The sequence below is a fragment of the Delphinus delphis genome, chromosome 14 (assembly GCF_949987515.2).
Source record: "Delphinus delphis chromosome 14, mDelDel1.2, whole genome shotgun sequence".
NCBI lineage: Eukaryota > Metazoa > Chordata > Mammalia > Artiodactyla > Delphinidae > Delphinus > Delphinus delphis.
Window position 1 is genome coordinate 74706727 of NC_082696.1, and position 21080 is coordinate 74727806.

Below are 21080 nucleotides of genomic sequence, written 5' to 3' on the forward strand. Positions count from 1 at the left end.
TACATTTACTCAGCTTCAGTTTCTTCAAATGTCAAATGGAATTATTAATTTAACACAGATCCTGGCACACAATCCCAGGTTGTCCAGAGGTAAGATATTTGACGTGAGTGTGAGGATGACAAAGATACTGGCCTGTCTGTTCCAAGAGTAGGGAGAGCAGTATACTCCAACTGATTTCCTCCCTAAAGAAGCACTTCTGTAAGAGGCATGAAGAAGTAGTGGTTAAGAGCACAAAGCTTCCATTTCCTCATCAGTAAAGTGGGAATGGTAATATCTGGCTCATAGGGTAAATGAAATGATATTTTAAAACTTTTCAGCCCACAGCTTGCACATAGTAATCAGTCAAACATATTATAAATTATTAACACTATTATTATTAAAAAGCTATGTATCAATCTTGGATTAGAATTATCAGAAGCAATAATGCTGTTAACAGATTCCAAAACTAGAAAACTCCTAAGTAACTGTAAGTTACTCTCCAAACACAACAGTTTTCATATCCCTAATTTGCTGGAGAATTTTGCTTTGTAGGATCTACCTTTCTAAGTAGAGGCCACCCCAGATGGGTGATGACTCTCACTGACTTGTACTCAAGGTGCTTGATTCTGAAAACATGATTGGCCAGCTTTTGGGGCATCCACACATGTTTGTCTGAAGGAGTAGGGATCTCTGAGCTGAGTCTGGGACCCAAGGATGCCGTGGTTGTCTCCCGTTCCCACTCTTAGCCACTATCAAACTGAACATATTCACAGAGAACCCGAGAACCCACAGCTTTGACCTGGGCATAATTTTGGCCACAGAACAATTTCACCTAGTGAAGACTTTCTTAAATTGTCAAAGCAAGTTAAATAGAAATAATGGGCAAATGATTTGATTGTAATATATTAAGACCCAACTTAGGCATTGTTTTTTTTAATAATTTAGACTAGGTGAGCATACCCAAAGTAGAAATGTAAAAGACAGCTTGAAATATATTTCTGATCTTTCCAGGGCTGTGAACCTCCATAGGTAAACCAAATAATTGCTGAATCAAATGATCCATTATTCAGAACTTCGTTATCACAGAGTGAAAGTCCAGATCACATTGTACATCCACATTTAATAGTGGAATTTCATGGCTTTAATGAATAAGCGAAAGTGAAATATTTTACTACTTCCACGAAACATTCAAATATCATACTCCTACTCAAATTATTTATTATTATAATGATGCTTTTTATAAAGATCAAGTATGAGTAACCTGAAAAAAAAACTTAAGCTGTTTCTAAGGGCATAACATTTAGAAACAACATATGGTTCTTGTAGTCAAGAATAGGTTCCTTAAATTAGCCAAAGACATTCACAGAGAGATGAGTTGTAGGATATGGGATCGTGGGCAAGAGGAAAAAAATTGTCATCTCTCTTCTCTCTGCTCTTCGTCTTCTTTGCCTGGCTGAACGTGGTTTTCATTTTCTACCCAATTCTGAATGTAAAAATAAAACAAGTGTAAGTCTCATAATGCAAGGTCTTTGAATGCACTCACCTTTTGTTTAGTTACTACTTTAAATGTTATTAAAATAGAAGAATACACTATATCATAAAATGTAAATATTCCATTCATTCATTCAATCAGCGTGCATGGATCCCTTCTCTGTGCACAGGGCTGGGCTCTAAGGGGCAGCACCTATTATCTGGTCACTCTTACAATCCAGATCAGGGGAGAAGGCCAACCTAACCTGGCTCCTTTTACTCGCATGTTCTCAACTCTTTTCAGTATAGATAGGATCATGTAACTTATTTGCTGAAAATCCCTCCATGGCTTCCTTGTCAATAGAATAAAATCCAGACTGATTACTTTGTTTCATACAGTCCTGTACGATCATACCTCTGCCTCTCCAGTGTCAGCTCTTGTCCTAATCATCTACTGGCATTCCTTCAGCCTCTCACACTTATCTGCCTTGCTTTTTCCCCATCATAGGGCTTTATATATATCTCTCCTCTATCTGGAGCATTCACACAGACCACACACCCCCCCACACACACACACACATACACACACACCATCACTATCTCCTTTTCATTCTTCAGACTTCAACTTAAATATCACCTCCTGGAGAGACTCTCCCTGAAACTCATGTGTAAAATAAGTCACTTTCTCATGCTTTCTCTTATTCCCTATCGTTTCCTTCATTGCAATTTATAATCATATTGCTTACTTACACATTTTTATGTGTGTTTCATATATATGTGTGTATATATACATATATATGACAATTTTAATTCTAAATCTTGAAAGTAGGTAGGTAACACAGTTATAATACTTAAAAAAAATCAGTTGAGTTAACTAAGTTATTTGCCTCATACAAGGTTGAATTAGGCCATGTGGAAAGTTCCTTTGCATAATCTCTTCAGGACTTTGCATTTAGTTATTTCCAAGCTAGTGTAGCTAACTTCTAATTTTAAAGGAATTGTAGACATAAATTTATTATTTTTCCCTTTGGAGAACTTTCTGATAAAAATTGGGTTGCTTTACTATTTAAATCTCATTATAGCAGTGGTCAGAAGTTCCAATAACAACTTTCTCCAAGGATCTGAGGTTTGGCATCCACCAATTCACTCTCTTTTTAACTCGTTTCCATGTAAGGAATATGGGCTCATTCGCTTCACAAACCTAATAATTATATAGGCATAATGCTTCTCTGTATATATCACATGATTAATGGGAAAAGAAATTATTCCATAACAAATATGTATTAAGAGTCTACTGTGCGTCAACTATTATGGCAGATGTGGAAGGATGAGAATCAACCTGGGAAGGGAAATCAGAATCAAGAAGGGAAAACAGAGCGAACTACAAGGGAAGGATGTACAGGGTGGCACAAAGATCTGCTTAAGCGAAGTCGGGGAGGTTTCCTAGAGGAAACATTTAAACTGGAGTTGGAAGTAAAAGTAAGAATCTGCCTGGTGGATTAGGGTTGGAGAGTGGGTAGGAAGAAATCAAGAGGATTCATTCCATATCCAGCAGAGGAAACATTAAAATAAATGTGCAGGGGCATGAAATGATGTGGTGCACAAGCTCAGCTTGGAAGAAACAACAAGTTTAAACGTTAGAATAGTTAGTTAGGCAACTTATTGGGTGCTTACTAAACGTCAAGCACCTTGCTCAATTTGGGGGATTCCAGAAGTGACTGAGAAGGACCCTCAAAGAGATGAAAGGCTAGCCAGGAAGATCAATATTAAACAAATGATTTCAAGTGTGTTATGTGCTTCAGAGAAGAAGTAAGTATCGGATGCTAGGATAGAATACTGCTAAGTCTGGAAGGATAATAATCTTGACATACCAACAAATGTTGTTCCTTTCCCTCACGTTTGCCCATCTTTGCTTCCTTCCATAAATGCCTCCTTTTCCTCCAAATCCAATTCAGGTAGCTAGTTTTGTTGCCTAAGAATAACATTTTGACAGTATGGAGAAAAGAAATAATCTCCATGGCTTTTCCTGGCTTTGCTATCAATGGTATAATAATTTAAAGTCATGGAAGTGGATGATTCACCGAGAAGGGACAAAGGGTATAGAGTGAATAAAGGATGGTGCCTAGTATGCTCCTTTGAGAAGCACACAAAGGAATTTGTGAAAGAGCTAACAGACATAAGAGTAAAAACAGACAGTAAGAGAGAGAGTAGGTGAGTTAGGTGGAGAGGTAGGCAAGGCTCAGCTCAAGAAGGATCATGTAAATAAAATGAGTTTTGTTCGAGATGGCTCTCCCTCAACAGTTCCTTGGTCACCCCTTCTCTATGGCCAAACCTATTATATTCCTTTTGCCACTTCTCTATGTACATTTCAGAAACTCCCTTTATTTACTCTGTTCCACACCCTCTGCCATGGGGCAACACTTCTCTTACCCACACTCAAATGGCTACTGTGACTTACTCAGCAATCTTTACTGTGAATAATGTAGGGTCACTAAAATGTCTGTTTTTCCCCACTCTTTTTTTTCTCCTGTTAAACATTTTTGTTAGTTTTACTGAAGTTCAATTTATGTAAATAAAGTCTACCAAGTCTATACTTCAGTGAGGTTGGACAGTTGGATATAGTAGTGTAATCACAACGACAATTATGATATAAAACTTTCCATCACCATGAAAAGTTATTGCACGCTCCCTCTGTGGTTAATTCCTTCCCCCACCTCTTGAAAAATATTGATCACTTTGCTGACTCTATAGTGTTGCCTTTTCTAGAATTTCATGCAATAGAATAATAAAGTTTGTAGTTCTTTGTGCGTGACTTCTTTCACTAACTGTAGTGCTTTATAGAATCATCGATGTTGTTGCATATATCAGTACTGTGCCTCTTTATTGTTGAGTAGTAATCCAAAATATAGACATATAACAATCTGTTCATTCATTCACAAGCTGATGGTGTTTATTTCCAGTTTGAGGCTCTTATGAATAAAACTTCTATAAACAGTCTTATACAAGTCTTTATGAAGATGTGTGCTCATTTCTCTTGGGTAAATCTCTAGGAGTGAAACTTCTGATTCATATGGATGTATAATAGGAGTAGTAAGAGTATATATCCTTGCCTTGTTTCCAAATGGGAAAAAAGCATGTAGCCTTTCACCATGAAGTATTATTAGCTGTAGGGTTTTTTGTAGTTGCCCTTTATAAGATGGAGGAAATTTCCTTTAATTCCTAATTTTCGGGGAACTTTATAATGACTGGGTGTTTAATTTTGTCAAATGCTTTTGTCTTCATCTATTAAGAAGGTCATATCATTTTTCTTTTTAGTTTCTTAATACAGTGAATTACATTGATTGATTTTCTAATGCTGAACCAACCTTGCATTCCTAAGAAAAACTACACTTGGTCCTGATGCATTGCCTTTTTATATATGTATATAACTGTATTCAATTTGCTAATATTGTGATGAGGAGTTTTTGCATCTATATCCTTGAGAGATACCGGTGTGTATTTTTCCCCCTTGTTATGTCTTTGTCACATTTTGTTACCAGGATAATACTGCTAGCCTTATAAAATAGGTTAGAAAGTGGTCCCTCTTCTCCATTTTTTGGAAGAATTTGTATAGAGTTTGTATGATTTCATCTTTCAATACTTGATATAAATTGACAGTAAAGTCACCTGGACCTGGAGTTTTATGTGCAGGTTTTTAGCTATAAATTCATTTTCTTTAATAAACACTGGCTATTCCAGTTATTTATATCTTCATGAGAAAGCTTATTTTGTGTCTTTCAAGGAATTTGTCCATTTCATTTAAGTTCCCTAATTGATAGGCATACAATTGTTCATAGGTACTTATTATACTTTTAATATAGGTAGGATCTGTATGGTGTCCATTTTCATATTCCTGATATTGTTAGTTTTGTCTTTTCTCTCTTCTTGATCAGCCTGGCTAGAGAAGTTAATCAATTTTATTAATTTTCCCGAAGAATCAGCTTTTGCCTTCATTGACTTCTTAAATTGTTTTTCTGTTTTCTATTTTATTAATTTATACTGTTAAGTATATTATTTCCTTTCTTCTACTTGATTTGGGTTAAATTCGCTCTTCTCTTGCTATTTTCTCAAGTTGAAAGCTTAGATCATTGATTTAAGAACTTACCTCATTTCTAATACGAACATTTAATGCTATAAATTTCCCTTTAAACACTGCTTTCACTAGGTCCCACAAATCTTGATATGTTGTATGTTCACTTACATTCAGTACAAAGTATTTGCTAATTCCCTTTGTGACTTTCTCTTTGACTGATATTTATAAGTATGCTGTGTAAGTTTCAGGTACATGAGAATTTTCCAGATAGCTTTCTTTTTACTGGTTTTTAGCTTAATTCCATTGTGGTTAGAGATCATATTTTGCATGATTTCAATTCTTTTAAATATACTGAGGCTGTTTTATCACCTAAAATATGCTCTATTTTGGTGAATGTTCCATGTGCACTTGAAAAGAGTTTGTGTTCTGCTGTTTTGGGATGGAGTGCTCTAAAAATGTTGATTAAGTCAGGTTGGTTAGTAGTGTCGTTCAGGTCTTCTATATCATGAGTGATTCACTCTCTAATTTTTCTATCAATTACTGAGAAAAGATTGTTTAAATGTCTAACTATAATTGCAATTTTCTCTGTTTCCCCTTTCAATTCTATCAATTTTTGCTCTATGCATTTGAAGCTGTTATTAGTAAACTGGCTCCTTATCATTATGTAATGTCTATTTTGCTTTTTTTTTAAATTGGGGTATAATTGCTTTACAATGTTGTGTTAATTTCTGCTGTACAATGATGTGAATCAGCTCTATGTATACCTATATCCCCTCCCTCTTGGACCTCCCTCCCCCACCATATCCCACACTACTAAGTCATCACAGAGCATCCAGCTGAGCTTCCTGTGCTTTATAGCATGTTCCCGCCAGCTATCTATTTTACGCATGGTAGTGTATATATGTCAATCCTAATCTCCCAATTCGTCCCACCCTCCCCTTCCCCACCATGTCCACATGTCCATTCTCTACGTCTACATCTCTATTCCTGCCCTGCAAATAGGTTCATCTGTACCATTTTTCTAGATGCCACATATATGCGTTAGTAGACGATATTTGTTTTTCTCTTTCTGGCTTACTTCACTCTGTACGACAGATTCTAGTATAGTAAATTCAGCTTCTTTTGACCGGTTTTTTTCATAGCATATTTTTCCATTCTTTTAGGGTTTTTTTCATCCTTTTTTGTTTTAACTTACCTATGTGTTTATATTTAAAGTGGGTTTCTTGTAAATAGCATTTAGTCAAGTCTTGCTTTCTAATCTAATTAGAAAAATCTCTGTCTTTCAACATGTGTAGTTAATTGGAACTGCACTGTCCAGTAAGGTAGCTCCCAGCCACATAAAAAATTAAAAGACTTTTTCTGGGTATAGAAATATAGGTTAGGGCTTCCCTGGTGGTGCAGTGGTTGAGAATCCACCTGCCAATGGAGGGGACATGGGTTCGAGCACTGGTCTGGGAAGATCCCACATGCCGCGGAGCAACTAGGCCCGTGAGCCACAACTACTGAGCCTGCGCGTCTGGAGCCTGTGCTCCGCAACAGGAGAGGCTGTGATAGTGAGAGGCCTGCGCACCGTGATGAAGGGTGGCCCCCGCTCGCCGCAACTAGAGAAAGCCCTTGCACAGAAACGAAGACCCAACACAGCAAAAATAAATAAATAAATAATTAAAAAAAAAAAAGAAATATAGGTTAAAATTTTTTGTTTTCTTTTGGTTTCATTTATTTGATGAAGTTCCTCCATTATCTTCTGGCCTGCATGGTTTCTGATTAGAAGTCTGCTGTCATTTTTATCTTCATTTCTTTGAATGCAATGTATCCTTTATCTCTGGATGCTTTTGAAATATTTATCTTATCACTGATTTTTAGTAGTTTGATTATAATGTGTCTTGATGTACTTTTCTTCATGTTTGTGCTAATTGAAGCTCATTGAGATTCCTGGATCTCTGGATGTATAATTTTCATCAGAGTTGGAGAAATTGTGGCCATTGTTTTCTAAAATATGTTTTCTGTTTTGCTCTTTCTGATACTCCAATTATACATATATTATTAGATTGTTTGGTATTGTCACACGGCTCATTAATCTTATGTTTATTAAAATATTTTTTTCTTTCTCTTTATTTCATTTTAGATAGTTTCTCTTGCTGTGTCAAGTTCACTAGTCTTTTTTTCTGCAGTATGTAAATACTATTAATCTCATTCAGTTACTTTTCATTTCAGATCATGTATTTTTTCATACCTAGAAATTCAAATTGTTTTTCTTTAATACCTTCCATATCTCTCATCTTCATGTTCATATTTTCTTTACCTTCTTAAACATATAGCATATGTTCATAATAGCTGCTTAAACATCCTTGTCAGTCAATTCTACTATCTTCTCATCTCTGGGTCTGTATCTATGATTGATTTTTCTCCTGGTTATGGGTTGCATTTTCTACTTCTTTGCATGTTTGGAAATATTTGATTGGATGCTGACAGTACTAATTTCTACATTGTTAGATGCTGAATTTTGTAGTACTCAAATATTGCTGGACTTTGTTGCTTGAAATCAGATTGATCCTTTAAAGATTTGCTTTTAAGCTTTGTGAAGCAGTCTAGGCTAATGTGTTCCCATTACTGAGGCATCTTCTTTCTGAGGACTCTACTTAATGCCCATATATTAGGAGGTTGTTTCACTCTGGCTAGTTAGAACACAAACTATTGCCTGCCTGTGTGAGCTTAAGGACTGTTTAGCCTATTCCTTCCTTAGAGTATTTTTCTTCAGTCTCAGACAGTTCCTTTCATATATTCACAGATCAGTATTCAGCCTCAAGACTTGTGGGGAACCCCTGAAAGATCTCTGTAGCTACCTCCCCACCAAAAAAGTTCTCCAATCTCTTTAGCATTTTTCTTCACAAATTCTAGCCACCTTCATCTCTGGACTCTAAACTGTGTCTCTTCAACTGAGCAAGACTGCCAGGCTGTCTCTCACTCTTTCTAGGCAGTTAGCTGGGGCAATCAAAGGACTCACTTTAATAGTCTGCCTTCTCTTAGGGATCAATGTCCTGCACTGCCTGTTGTCTAAATGTCTAAAAATTGTTTTTTCAGTTTCTAATTGTTTAAAGTGGAAATTAATATACTCTTTTGCTCTATCACGTCTAGAAGTAGATGTAGCCAACTTAAAGGCATAGAGAACATGGGAAAATGTATAGTTAAGTCACTCTGGTGGGCAAATAAAGTATTAATTGGAGGACAGTGAGACTAGGGACCAAATCAGGTTAAGATGCTAGTAGTCCAAACAACAGACAGCAAGAGTATGAATTCTTGGCAGTAGACATTGGTAGGTGTAAGAAGTGATGGATATAATAATTATTTAGAGTAATGGGGTGTAGTGACTGGTTGAATCTGGGAAAATCAAATGATATAATGAACACAAAATCGTTTTCAAACATCCATTTAAACATTTATTGAATAACACTGTATGCCCAGCACTATGGTAGGTTAAAGACTGAAAATATAAACAAGACATAGTACCTGGGCTAAAAGAGTTAACAGACTTATAAATATAGCTATAAAAACAATACAGGAACTGCCATAATGAAAGTACAAACAAGGTGCTGTATTATATAAATAATGGAGCAAAAACAGCTGAAGGGAGTCAAGGAAAAACTTAAAGAAGAGGTATATTTGAGGCAGTTCTTAAATAGTAGGTGAAAGTTTTTCAGGCAGATAAGGAAGGAAAGAACATTGCAGGAAAAGAATAATCAAAGCATAGTGATTTCCAGGAAGAAAATCACTGTGGATGAGTGCAGAATATGCTGGATAGGGACTTCCCGGGTGGCGCAGTGGTTAAGAATCCACCTGCCAATGCAGGGGACATGGGTTCGAGCCCTGGTCCAGGAAGATCTCACATGCCGCAGAGCAACTAAGCCCTTGCACCACAACTACTGAGCCTGTGCTCTAGAGCCTGTGAACCACAACTACTGAGCCTGCGTGCCACAACTACTGAGCCCACGTGCCACAACTACTGAAGCCCACACGCCTAGAGCCTGTGCTCCACAAGAGAAGCCACTGCAATGAGAAGCCCATGCACCACAACAAAGAGTAGCCCCCGCTCACTGCAACTAGAGAAAGCCCTTGTGCAGCAATGAAGACCCAACGCAGCCAAAAAATAAATAAATAAATAAATTTTAAAAAAAGAATATGCTGGATAATCAAGGTATATAAATATCAAAGTGTAATATAAAAGCAAGATATTATTGTATCTTCAAGGATTGATTCTCTAGACATATATGCCATATGAAATATATAAATAACTTTTGGTGATGCCATGGTACTCAAAGTAGACTCGGTGTCATTATTTACATAGAACAGAAAAAAAGTCAATATTTATGCCTGCTTCCAATCCAGGATACAACAAAGGCAATTACTTAAAATGTCTGCATTCATGTACCAAAATAATGTTCAGACAATCCATGCACTTTAAAAGAAATAGAAATAAATATTTGAAATGGCTCTAAGGAGTAACGAAAATTTTATATAGCATTCATTTTTTGAAGTTCCCTCTATGTAGGCGAATGCCATTGGCAATCATTGCTACACATCAAAATAATGTTCTTTTTGTTATGTGCCTCCGTATCCCTAAGAAACATGCAGAGCACCTTCTTGATACTTCAGCTTTAAGCATTCTGATGTTAATTTTGACAATCTACCTGTTGGAATTCTCATCTTCAAGGGTGCCTCTTGTTCTCCAGTCAAGACCCTCTCTTTAATCCTCTCCAGAAAATAAAACCTCCAGTCTGTTGCCATGTAGGAGAAGGTTAATCACCTGCAGTGCAGAGTGGTGAGTGTGCTCTGGGTGTAACTGCCTCTCAAGCAGACCCTCAGCCAGTCTGTTGTTGCCCAGCACTTACCTCCTCTATCAGAGGTGCCAGACACCAATTCCTGTGCCTTCGGGGCGGGGGGGGGGCTGGGGGATTCTGAGTCCTCCTAAATCAGGCTGCCTCTTGGCTTCTCCCCACAGCAGCCTCAGCTCTCCTGGGTCTAATAAGTTAGTTGCCATTCACCTGTCTTCTTTCAGCTTCCCATATTCTGGTGCTATTGTTTTACTCTTGTTCTCTTTGTCCTTGCGGGTTTATAGCTTCTTTTTAAAAATCCATTTACCTTCACTGTAGTGGTCTTAAGAAGGGAGCTGAAAAATGCATGTGTTCAATACTTCCTCTTTCACTGGAAGTCCTTCAGCTCATTGTTTTTTAGTATTATATGTGTGGGGGTTTTTGTAATGCACGTAATATATTTGTACAATAATACATATATCATTTATAAATAAAAATCTACTGTCTCATTGCTTAATTTCAATTATTTTTTCTTCTTCTTATGGATAATGATATGAGATAAAAGTTTGAAAACCACTGCTCTGATTGGCCTCTAAATGCTGGAGTCCTCCAGGATTCAGAGCTTGGCATTTTCCTCTTTTTGTGTTCCTACTCCCCCAGGTGATCTTACCTAGTCCAAATGTCAGTGACTCCAAAATGTGTATGTTTAGCCTTGACCTCTGCATTCAGCTCCAGAAATCCAGATGCCCTTTTAAGAGGCAGGAAGAAAATCGCTAATCTAATAGGTACCTCAAATTTAACATCCAAATCAAAGATCTTGATTGCCACAACCCCACACCCTCCGCAGACTGCACCTTGCCCAGGCCACCAGATATTCAGTCAAAAATTTGTATTAAATACCTATAGATTCCAAAGCCTGAGAATACGACACTAAACCAAACTGAAAAGAATGCTATCATGCAGCTTACCTCCTCCAGGTTGCAGGCGTGGAGGAAGGAGGAGGAGACAACAGAAAATATGTATCTTGTGTTTCTATTTACTTACATTTATCTAGGTTAAATGCTATTGAGAAAAATAAAGCTATGCAAGCAGAATGGATGGTCTTTGTGTGTGTTTTCTGTTATCTCTTCTTTCCAGCTTCCAAAATGTTGTCATTAATGTCGTCTCTTTTGCTCTTTTTGTCTTTGCAACTCCATGGGCTTAAAATACAGTCATTAACTGCTATTTAGTGGAGTTTGAAGAAAGTACTGAAGGAAATGCATGTGTTCAATCCTCCATCTTCACTTAGAAGATTCAGAGTGTAAAGGGAATGTATTTATGAGAAAATGATATTCAAGCCGAAACCTGAAAGCAGTGAGGAAGTAAGCCATGTAGCCATCTAAAAAAAGAGCATTCCAGATGGAGGCAGTTGCAAGTGAGAAAGGTCCTAACGTGGGAGTGTGCTTAATGTGCTCAAGGAACAGCAAGGAACCTACTGTTGCCGGAGCAGAATTGAGAGGTAGGATGGAGAGGGAAGACGATTAGCAAAGGAGGCTAGAGAGATGGCAAGGGGCCGGATCGTTTATTGGAGGCCATGTATGAATTCTGAGTTTTATTCAGAAGGAAGTGGGAAGGCCTTGGATGATTTTAAGCAGACAATATTAAATTATGTTTTAAATAAATCACTGTAGCTGCTGTACAATATCCTGTGGGGAAATGAAGGCAGAAACAGAGACATTAATTAGGAGTGTATCGGCAAGAGATGATAATGACTTGAGCTAGAATGTTGGCCATTTTTGTGGTGAGAAGTGGTAGGATTCTGGATATGCTTTGAAGTTAGAGCCAATAGAATTTTACTGCTGGATTGGGCAACAGAAGATTCAAGCATATTCCAAGGTTTTTGACGTGAACAAATGGAATTACAGTGTCACTGAAATGGAGATGGCTATAGGTGGAAAAAATATTTGGGGGGTTGAGGTCAGGGGGACAGGAGCTCAGTTGGACATGATAAATTTGAGATAACTCTTATACAACCAAATGGTGATGTCAAGTGGCTGCTGGATATACCAGTATAGGGTTTGAGGGAGCAGTCAGGTGGAAGATACTGATTAAGGCTCATCAGTGTATGAATAGTATTTAAAGCCACAAGACTTGATTAGATCAACAAGGGAGGGAGTATGGATAGAAAAAGTGAAGAGCTTCAGTGATTGAGATCGGAGGGGTTCCACATTTACTGACTGTGAAGGTGAGCAAGAACTCATTGAGGAGACAGAAGAAGAGAAAAAGAAAGGGACTGAGAAAATATTTGAAGAGATTATTGTTAATAACTTCTCTAACATGGGAAAGGAAATAGTCAAGTCCAGGAAGCGCAGGGAGTCCCATATAGGAAAAATCTATGGAGAAACATGCCAAGACATATATTAATCAAACTATCAAAAATTAAATACAAAGAAAAATATTGAAAGCAGCAAGGGAAAAGCAGCAAATAACATACAAGGGAATCCCCATAAAGTTAACAGCTGATCTTTCAGCAGAAACTCTGCAAGCCAGAGGGAGTGGCAGGACATATTTACAGTGATGAAGGAGAAAAACCTGCAACCAAGATTACTCTATGCAGCAACGATCTCATTCAGATTCGATGGAAAAATTAAAACCTTTACAGATAAGCAAAAGTTAAAGAGAATTCAGCACCACCAAACCAGCATTACAACAAATGCTAAAGGAACTTTTATAGGCAGGAAACACAAGAGAAGGAAAAGACATACAAAACAAAACCAAAACAATTAAGAAAATGGTAATAGGAACATATATATCGATAATTACCTTAAATGTAACTGGATTAAATGCTCCAACCAAAAGACATAGACTGGCTGAATGGATACAAAAACAAGACCTATATATATGCTGTCTACAAGACACCCACTTCAGACCTAGGGACACATACAGACTGAAAGTGAGGGGATGGAAAAAGATATTCCATGCAAATGGAAATCAAAAGAAAGCTGGAGTAGCAATTGTCATCTCAGACAAAATAGACTTTAAAATAAAGATTATTACAAGAGACAAAGAAGGACACTACATAATGATCAAGGGATCAATCAAAGAAGAAGATATAACAATTGTAAATATTTATGCACCCAACATAGGAGCACCTCAATACCTAAGGCAAATGCTAACAGCCATAAAAGGGGAAATTGACAGTAACACAATAACAGTATGGGACTTGAACACCCCACTTTCACCAATGGAGAGATCATCCAAAATGAAAATAAATAAACACAAGCTTTAAATGACACATTAGACAAGATGGACTTAATAGATATTTATAGGACATTCCATCCAAAAACAACAGAATACAATTTCTTCCCAAGTGTTCATGGAACATTCTCCAGGTTAGACCATATCTTGGGTCACAAGTCAAGCCTTGGTAAATTTAAGAAAATTGAAATCGTATCAAGTATCATTTCCGACCACAATGCTATGAGACTAGATTATCAATTACAGGAAAATAATCTGTAAAAAACACAAACACATGGAGGCTAAACAATATGCTACTCAATAACCAAGAGATCACTGAAGAAATCAGAGAAACAAATGACAATGAAAACACGGTGAACCAAAACCTATGGGATGCAGCAAAAGCAGTTCTAAGAGGGAAGTTTATAACAATACAATCCTACTTCAAGAAACAAGAAAAATCTCAGATAAACAACCTTACAGCTAAAGCAATTAGAGAAAGAAGAACAAAAAACCCCAAGGTTAGCAGAAGGAAAGAAGTCACAAAGATCAGATCAGAAATACATGAAAAAGAAATGAAGGAAACAATAGCAAGATCAATAAAACTAAAAGCTGGTTGTTTGAGAAGATAAACAGAATTGCTAAACCATTAGCCAGACTCATCAAGAAAAAAAGGGAGAAGACTCAAATCAACAGAATTAGAAATGTAAAAGGAGAAGTAACAACTGACACTGCAGAAATACAAAGAATCATGAGAGGTTACTACAAGCAACTATATGCCAATAAAATGGATAACCTGGAAGAAATGGACAAATTCTTAGAAAAGCACAACCTTCCAAGACTGAACCAGGAAGAAATAGAAAATATAAACAGACTACTTACAAGCACTGAAATTGAAACTGTGAATAAAAATCTTCCAACAAACAAAAGCCCAGGACCAGATGGCTTCACAGGCGAATTCTATCAAACATTTAGAGAAGAGCTAACACCTATCCTTCTCAAACTCTTCCAAACTATAGCAGAGGGAGGAACATTCCCAAACTCATTCTACAAGGCCACCATCACCCTGATACCAAAACCAGACAAAGATGTCACAAAAAAAGAAAACTACAGGCCAATATCACTGATGAATACAGATGCAAAAATCCTCAAAAAAATACTAGCAAACAGAATCCAACAGCACATTAAAAGGATCATACACCATGATCAAGTGGGGTTTATCCCAGGAATGCAAGGATTCTTCAATATATGCAAATCAATCAATGTGATAAACCATATTAACAAATTGAAGGATAAAAACCATATGATAATCTCAATAGATGCAGAAAAATCTTTCAACAAATTCAACACCCATTTATGATAAAAACTCTCCAGAAAGTAGGCATACCGGGAACCTACCTCAACATATTAAAGGCCATATATGACAAACCCACAGCAAACATCATTCTCAATGGTGAAAAACTGAAACCATTTCCTCTAAGATGAGGAACAAGACAAGGTTGTCCACTCTCACCACTATTATTCAACATAGTTTTGGAAGTTTAGCCACAGCAACCAGAGAAGAAAAAGAAATAAAAGGAATCCAAATTGGAAGAGAAGAAGTAAAACTGTCACTGTTTGCAGATGACGTGATACTATACATAGAGAATCCTAAAGACTCTACCAGAAAACTACTAGAGCTAATGAATGAATTTGGTAAAGTAGCAGGATACAAAATTAATGCACAGAAATCTCTTGCAAAATATACAAGCAGCTCATGCAGCTCAGTATCAAAAAAACAAACAAACCAATCCAAAAATAGGCAGAAGACGTAAACAGACATTTCTCCAAAGACAATATACAGATTGCCAGAAAACACATGAAAGGATGCTCAACATCACTAATCATTAGAGAAATGAAAATCAAAACCACAATGAGGTATCACCTCACACCGGTCAAGATGGCCATCATCAAAAAATCTACAAACAATAAATGCTGGAGAGGGTGTGGAGAAAAGGGAACCCTCTTGCACTGCTGGTGGGAATGTAAATTGATACAGTCACTATGGAGAACAGTATGGAGGTTCCTTCAAAAACTAAAAATAGAACTACCATACGACCCAGCAATCCCACTACTGGGCATATACCCTGAGAAAACCATAATTCAAAAATAGTCATGTACCACAATGTTCATTGCAGCTCTATTTACAATAACCAGGACATGGAAGCAACCTAAGTGTCCATCAACAGCTGATTGGATAAAGATGTGGCACATATATACAGTGGAATATTAGCCATAAAAAGAAACGAAATTGAACTATTTGTAGTGAGGTTGATGGACCTAGAGTCTGTCATACAGAGTGAAGCAAGTCAGAAAGAGAAAAACAAATACCATATGCTAACACATATATATGGAATCTAAAAAAAGTAATGGTTCTGATGAACCTAAGGACAGGACAGGAATAAAGATGCAGACATAGGAAATGGACTTGAGGACATGGGGAGGGGGAAGGGTAAGCTGCGACGAAGTCAGAGAGTAGCATTGACATATATACGCTACCAAATGTAAAATAGCTAGCTAGTGGGAAGCAGCTGCATAGCACAGGGAGACCAGCTCGGTGCTTTGTGACCACCTAGAGGCATGGGATAGGGAGGGTGGGAGGGAGATGCAAGAGGGAGGGGATATGGGGATATATGTATACATATAGCTGATTCACTGTGTTATAGAGCAGAAATGAACACAACATTATAAAGCAATTATACTCCAATAAAGATGTTAAAAAAAAAAGAAGTAATGGAGGTTAAAGGAGAGAGAAGAACGTATAAAATATTTACCGAGGAGAGCAGGACGGTGAATTACCTAGGAAATTATAGTAGGATTGCATGGCAGGACAAAGGCCCACTTGAAGTTTGAGGTCCTGAAGCGAGATCAGCCAGCTTGTGCACGTGCTTTTTCTCCATCCATGTTTCATTCCTCAGGTGCAGAGGAAGAGTCAATGGAGATATATTCACCAGGTTTGAGGTTTTGCCAGGAAAATTTGATGGAGAGGTGCAAGGGAGCTGAAGGTGTGGCAATGTGCTGGTTATACAGTGATGCGCCATCTCAGCAAATGCACTCTTAATCACTTGGTTTTTCTATACTAAGACATAGGCGTCAACTTTGATTCTTCCCTTTTTTCATTCCCCACAACCATTCCGTCAGCAGGTCCTATTGTTACTTCCAGTATATAACTGGCATCTATCACTTTTTCTCAATCCCCATGGTCAGCACCTTGGCTTAGCCACTTGCCTCCTTTCGGTGCCAGGGTCTTGGCTGTCTAACTGGTCTACCTGCCTCATTTCTTACTACCCAGCAATCCATCCTCCACACGGCAGCCAGAGTCACCTTCTAAGATCTTCATCAGATTATACAGTCCCTTATTGCAGCCTTTAGTGACTTCCCACTGGACTTCTGTTTTAAGCCAAAGGTGGCCACCAGGGTCTTTCCTCCTCTGCCCAGTTCTGCAGCCTCTTCTAGAGCTGCTTTCTCTGATGACTGCTCTATTCCAGCCACACTGGCCTCATCTCTGGTCCTCAAACATGCACACTATTTTTGTCTCAGATTGATGAAAATTTCTCACTCTACCTGAAATGCTCTTCCTCTGACTCGTTAACTGGTCACTTTTACTCATTCTTCAAGTCTCAGATCTAATTATAACTTTCTCAGAGAAGACTTCCCTGAGCTTCGTATTAAAAGCTCTTTTACCCATGATGTATCACATCACCCCATTTGTTTTAGAGCCTTACACATCTGAAATCATGTTTATACATTTGCTCACCTGCACACCCCAACTAGAATGAGGTCGCGGACTCTGTCTCTTTACTCTCCTGCCTAGTCTTAGAGCAGTGGTTCTCAAACTTATTCATCTCAGGGAATTTACACTCTTAAAAAGCATTCAGGGGCTTCCCTGGTGGTGCAGTGGTTGAGGGTCTGCCTGCCAATGCAGGGGACGCGGGTTCGTGCCCCGGTCCGGGAGGATCCCACATGCCGCGGAGCGGCTGGGCCCGTGACCCATGGCCGCTGAGCCTGTGCTTCTGGAGCCTGTGCTCCGCAACGGGAGAGGCCACAACAGTGAGAGGCCCGCGTAACGCAAAAAAAAAAAAAAAAAAAAAAAAAGCATTCAGGAACCTGAGCAGCTTTAGTATATGTGACTTACATCTATTATTATCTACTATATACCAGAAATTAAAACTGATAAATTTAGAAAATATTTACGTATTTTATTCCTTTATTTTAAAACAATAATACAAGAGGGAGGAGATATGGGGATATATGTATATGTATAGCTGATTCACTTTGTTATAAAGCAGAAACTAACACACCATTGTAAAGCAATTATACTCCAATAAGGATGTTAAAAATAAATAATAATAAATCTATTACATGTTAACACAAATAACATTTTTATGAAAATAACATTTTATAATTCTATTTTCTAGAACAGAAAAAATAGTGAGAAGAGTGGTATTATTCTTCATTTTTGCAAATATCTTTAATGTCTGGTTTAAGAAAAGAAAAGTGGATTCTCATATCTCTTTCTGCATTCAATCTGTTGTGATACATTGTTTTGGTTGAGATATATGAAGAAAATCTGTCCTTACACTGACATGTAATTGGAAAGGGAAGAATATTTTACAGACTTTTCAGATACCTGTGTACAGATCTTCCTCAGCTTACAATGGGGTTATGACCCGATGAACCCATCGTAAATTGAAAATATCGTAAATCGAAGATGCATTTACTACACCTGACCTATCAAACATCATAGTTTAGCCTGGCCCACCTTAGATGTGGGCAGAACACTTACAGTAGCCCACAGTTGAGCATAATCATCTAACACAAAGCCTATTGTATGATAAAGTTTGAATACCTCATGTAATTTATTGAATACTGTACTGAAAGTGAAAAATGGAATGGTTGTCTGGGTACAGAATGGTTGTAAATGTATTGATTGTTTGCCCTGGTGATCGTGTGCCTGACTAGGAGCTGCAGCTGCCCAGCCTATCTAGAGAGTTATTATAGGGCATATCACTGGCCCAGGAAAAGATAAAAATCCAAAATTCGAAGGACAGTTTCTACTTGTGTATCACTTTGCACCATCATAAAGTTGAGAAATTGTAAATTGAACCATCAAAAGTTGAGGACCATCTGTATATGTTTAAAGAAGTTCCTTAAAGGCTAGTTGCAACATGGAATCTGAAATCATATCAATTAAATTTTTCACTGTGCACTGAAATTCATTGGTCTATTTTGAAAGTTGAACGGATCAGTGCCTTTGCATGGTTTTGTAACTTCATGCATTTGTCATTTGGTAACTAGTTTATGCAGATTTTTCAAGTGTTGACACATTTTATTAGGCAATATCAAAAAAAATCACATTTTTTCTAACCTCATCAGAAAAGTCTTTAAATATTGGGGAGCCATCAAGCCCATGGTGGTGGATAAAAATTCTGATTTTTATTTGGAAGTTTTAGTTTTTTATTAGCATCATCTACTGCTTCTTTTCAAATGAAATACTTTTCGCATTTTTGAGAAAAGATTTGCCAAATGCCCAATTCTGATCATCATAGTTTGTCAGCCATTTTTTCAATTATTAATGATGTTCCATGAAAAAACTAATTCAGTTTTTAAATAACAGCAAAAGTCCTCTTCCTCAAGATGACCATTGCACTTCAGTATGCATACTTTCCACTTTTTCACAAAATATTAAAAAATATCTTCAAGGGTTAGATCTGACAAAATTAATAATATTATTGCCTCAGCAAGGAGATTCTTAATATAACTGGTGTTTTTTAATTTTTTCACTATGAATGCATGTTAGTGAGGAACACAATGACTGTGCACACTTTTGTGCTACTGCCTTGATTCATGCTAAGACTCCAGCAGTTTTACCCACTATTGCTTTTGTACCATCCATGTAAATGTAAACAGAGTGCAAAAAGCAAATAAATCTTAGAATTGTTATGAATATAATCTTATCTCACAGACCTCTTGGAAGGGTCTCAGGGACATAGGGATCCACAGATCACAGCAGAACACGTGATACCAGATCACATAATGGTAGGAAGTTTTAATAAAAATTTTTAATATAAATGAGGGACTCGATAATTCTACTAGCGTCCATTATTATTGGTTCAGCAACTCTTTATTCTAAAAATAATTAGGCCTTAGAATTTATCATTTTTGAGGCATTTTATAAGGGAAAAAATAAGGAATCATTTAATCAAAAGTACCCATCAAGGACTTCCCTGGTGGCGCAGTGGTTAAGAATCCATCTGCCAAAGCAGGGGACATGGGTTTGATCCCTCGTCTGGGAAGATCCCACGTGTCACGGAGTGTGCCACAACTACTGAGCCTGCACTCTAGAGCCTGCAAGCCACAACTACTGAGCCCACATGCCACGACTACTGAAGCCCGTGCGCCTAGAGCCCAAGCTCCAAAACAAGAGAAGCCACAGCAATGAGAATCCTGCGCATCACAACGAAAAGAATCCCCTGCTCACCGCAACTAGAGAAAGCCTGCGCACAGCAGTGAAGACCCAACACAACCAAAAATAAATAAATATATTAAAAAAATATATTTAAAAAAAGTACATATCAATATCTATCTTTACATGGAGCTGTGTAGACACTGCACAGATGAAGTTAAACAGATTTTGTCTTGAGGAGTTTATAAACACTACAGACATAAAGGGCATAAACAGGGCCAGTAGTGAACATGTACATTAAATTAGTTAATAATGCCAATTTGGAGAAAGGAGAAAATTTAAAACTCTACCAAATGGCATTAAAGATCTGAATAAATGGAGAGCTACCCATGCATATAGATGGAGTGACTTGACAGTGTAAAACTGTCTACTCTCCCTGAATTACTCTCAGTCCCAATCCAAATGTCAGTTGTAACAGACAAATAGATTAATGGAATAGACATAAGAATAAAGAAATAATAGCTATAGCTATACTATTGTATAAAGGGAACTCCTAGAATCAACAAGACTGAAAACCCTAGAGAGATGGAAATATATATGAATAAATAACAAGTATATTATCTCAGTAAGTAAAGAAGAAAATCAATGAGATACTACTTTACACCCATCAGACAAGGGAAAATTGCCCAGTTCTATAATGCTAAGTGTTGATGGGGAAACAAGAATTCTTTCACACTTGAACACTGCCATTTTGGAGGACAATCTGGCACAGTAGTTGCACATATACCAATTATGTAAGATTATCCAATCACACTCCTAAAGGAAAAAAGGGAGAATCCTTACCAGAAAAAGCACGTAAGAGAATATGTTTTTCACAACATTGTGGAAGCAGGGAATTGGAAACAACCTTGTTGTCCACCACCAGAGGAAGAAAGCTGTGGGTGCACATTCCTGAAGATGACACAGCAGTTAGAAACAGCATCTTGATTGTGTTGATGGTTTCATGGGTATATGCATATGCCCAAACTTATCAAATTGTAGACTTTACATACGTACAGTCTCTTTTCTGTCAATTACACCTTAATAAAGA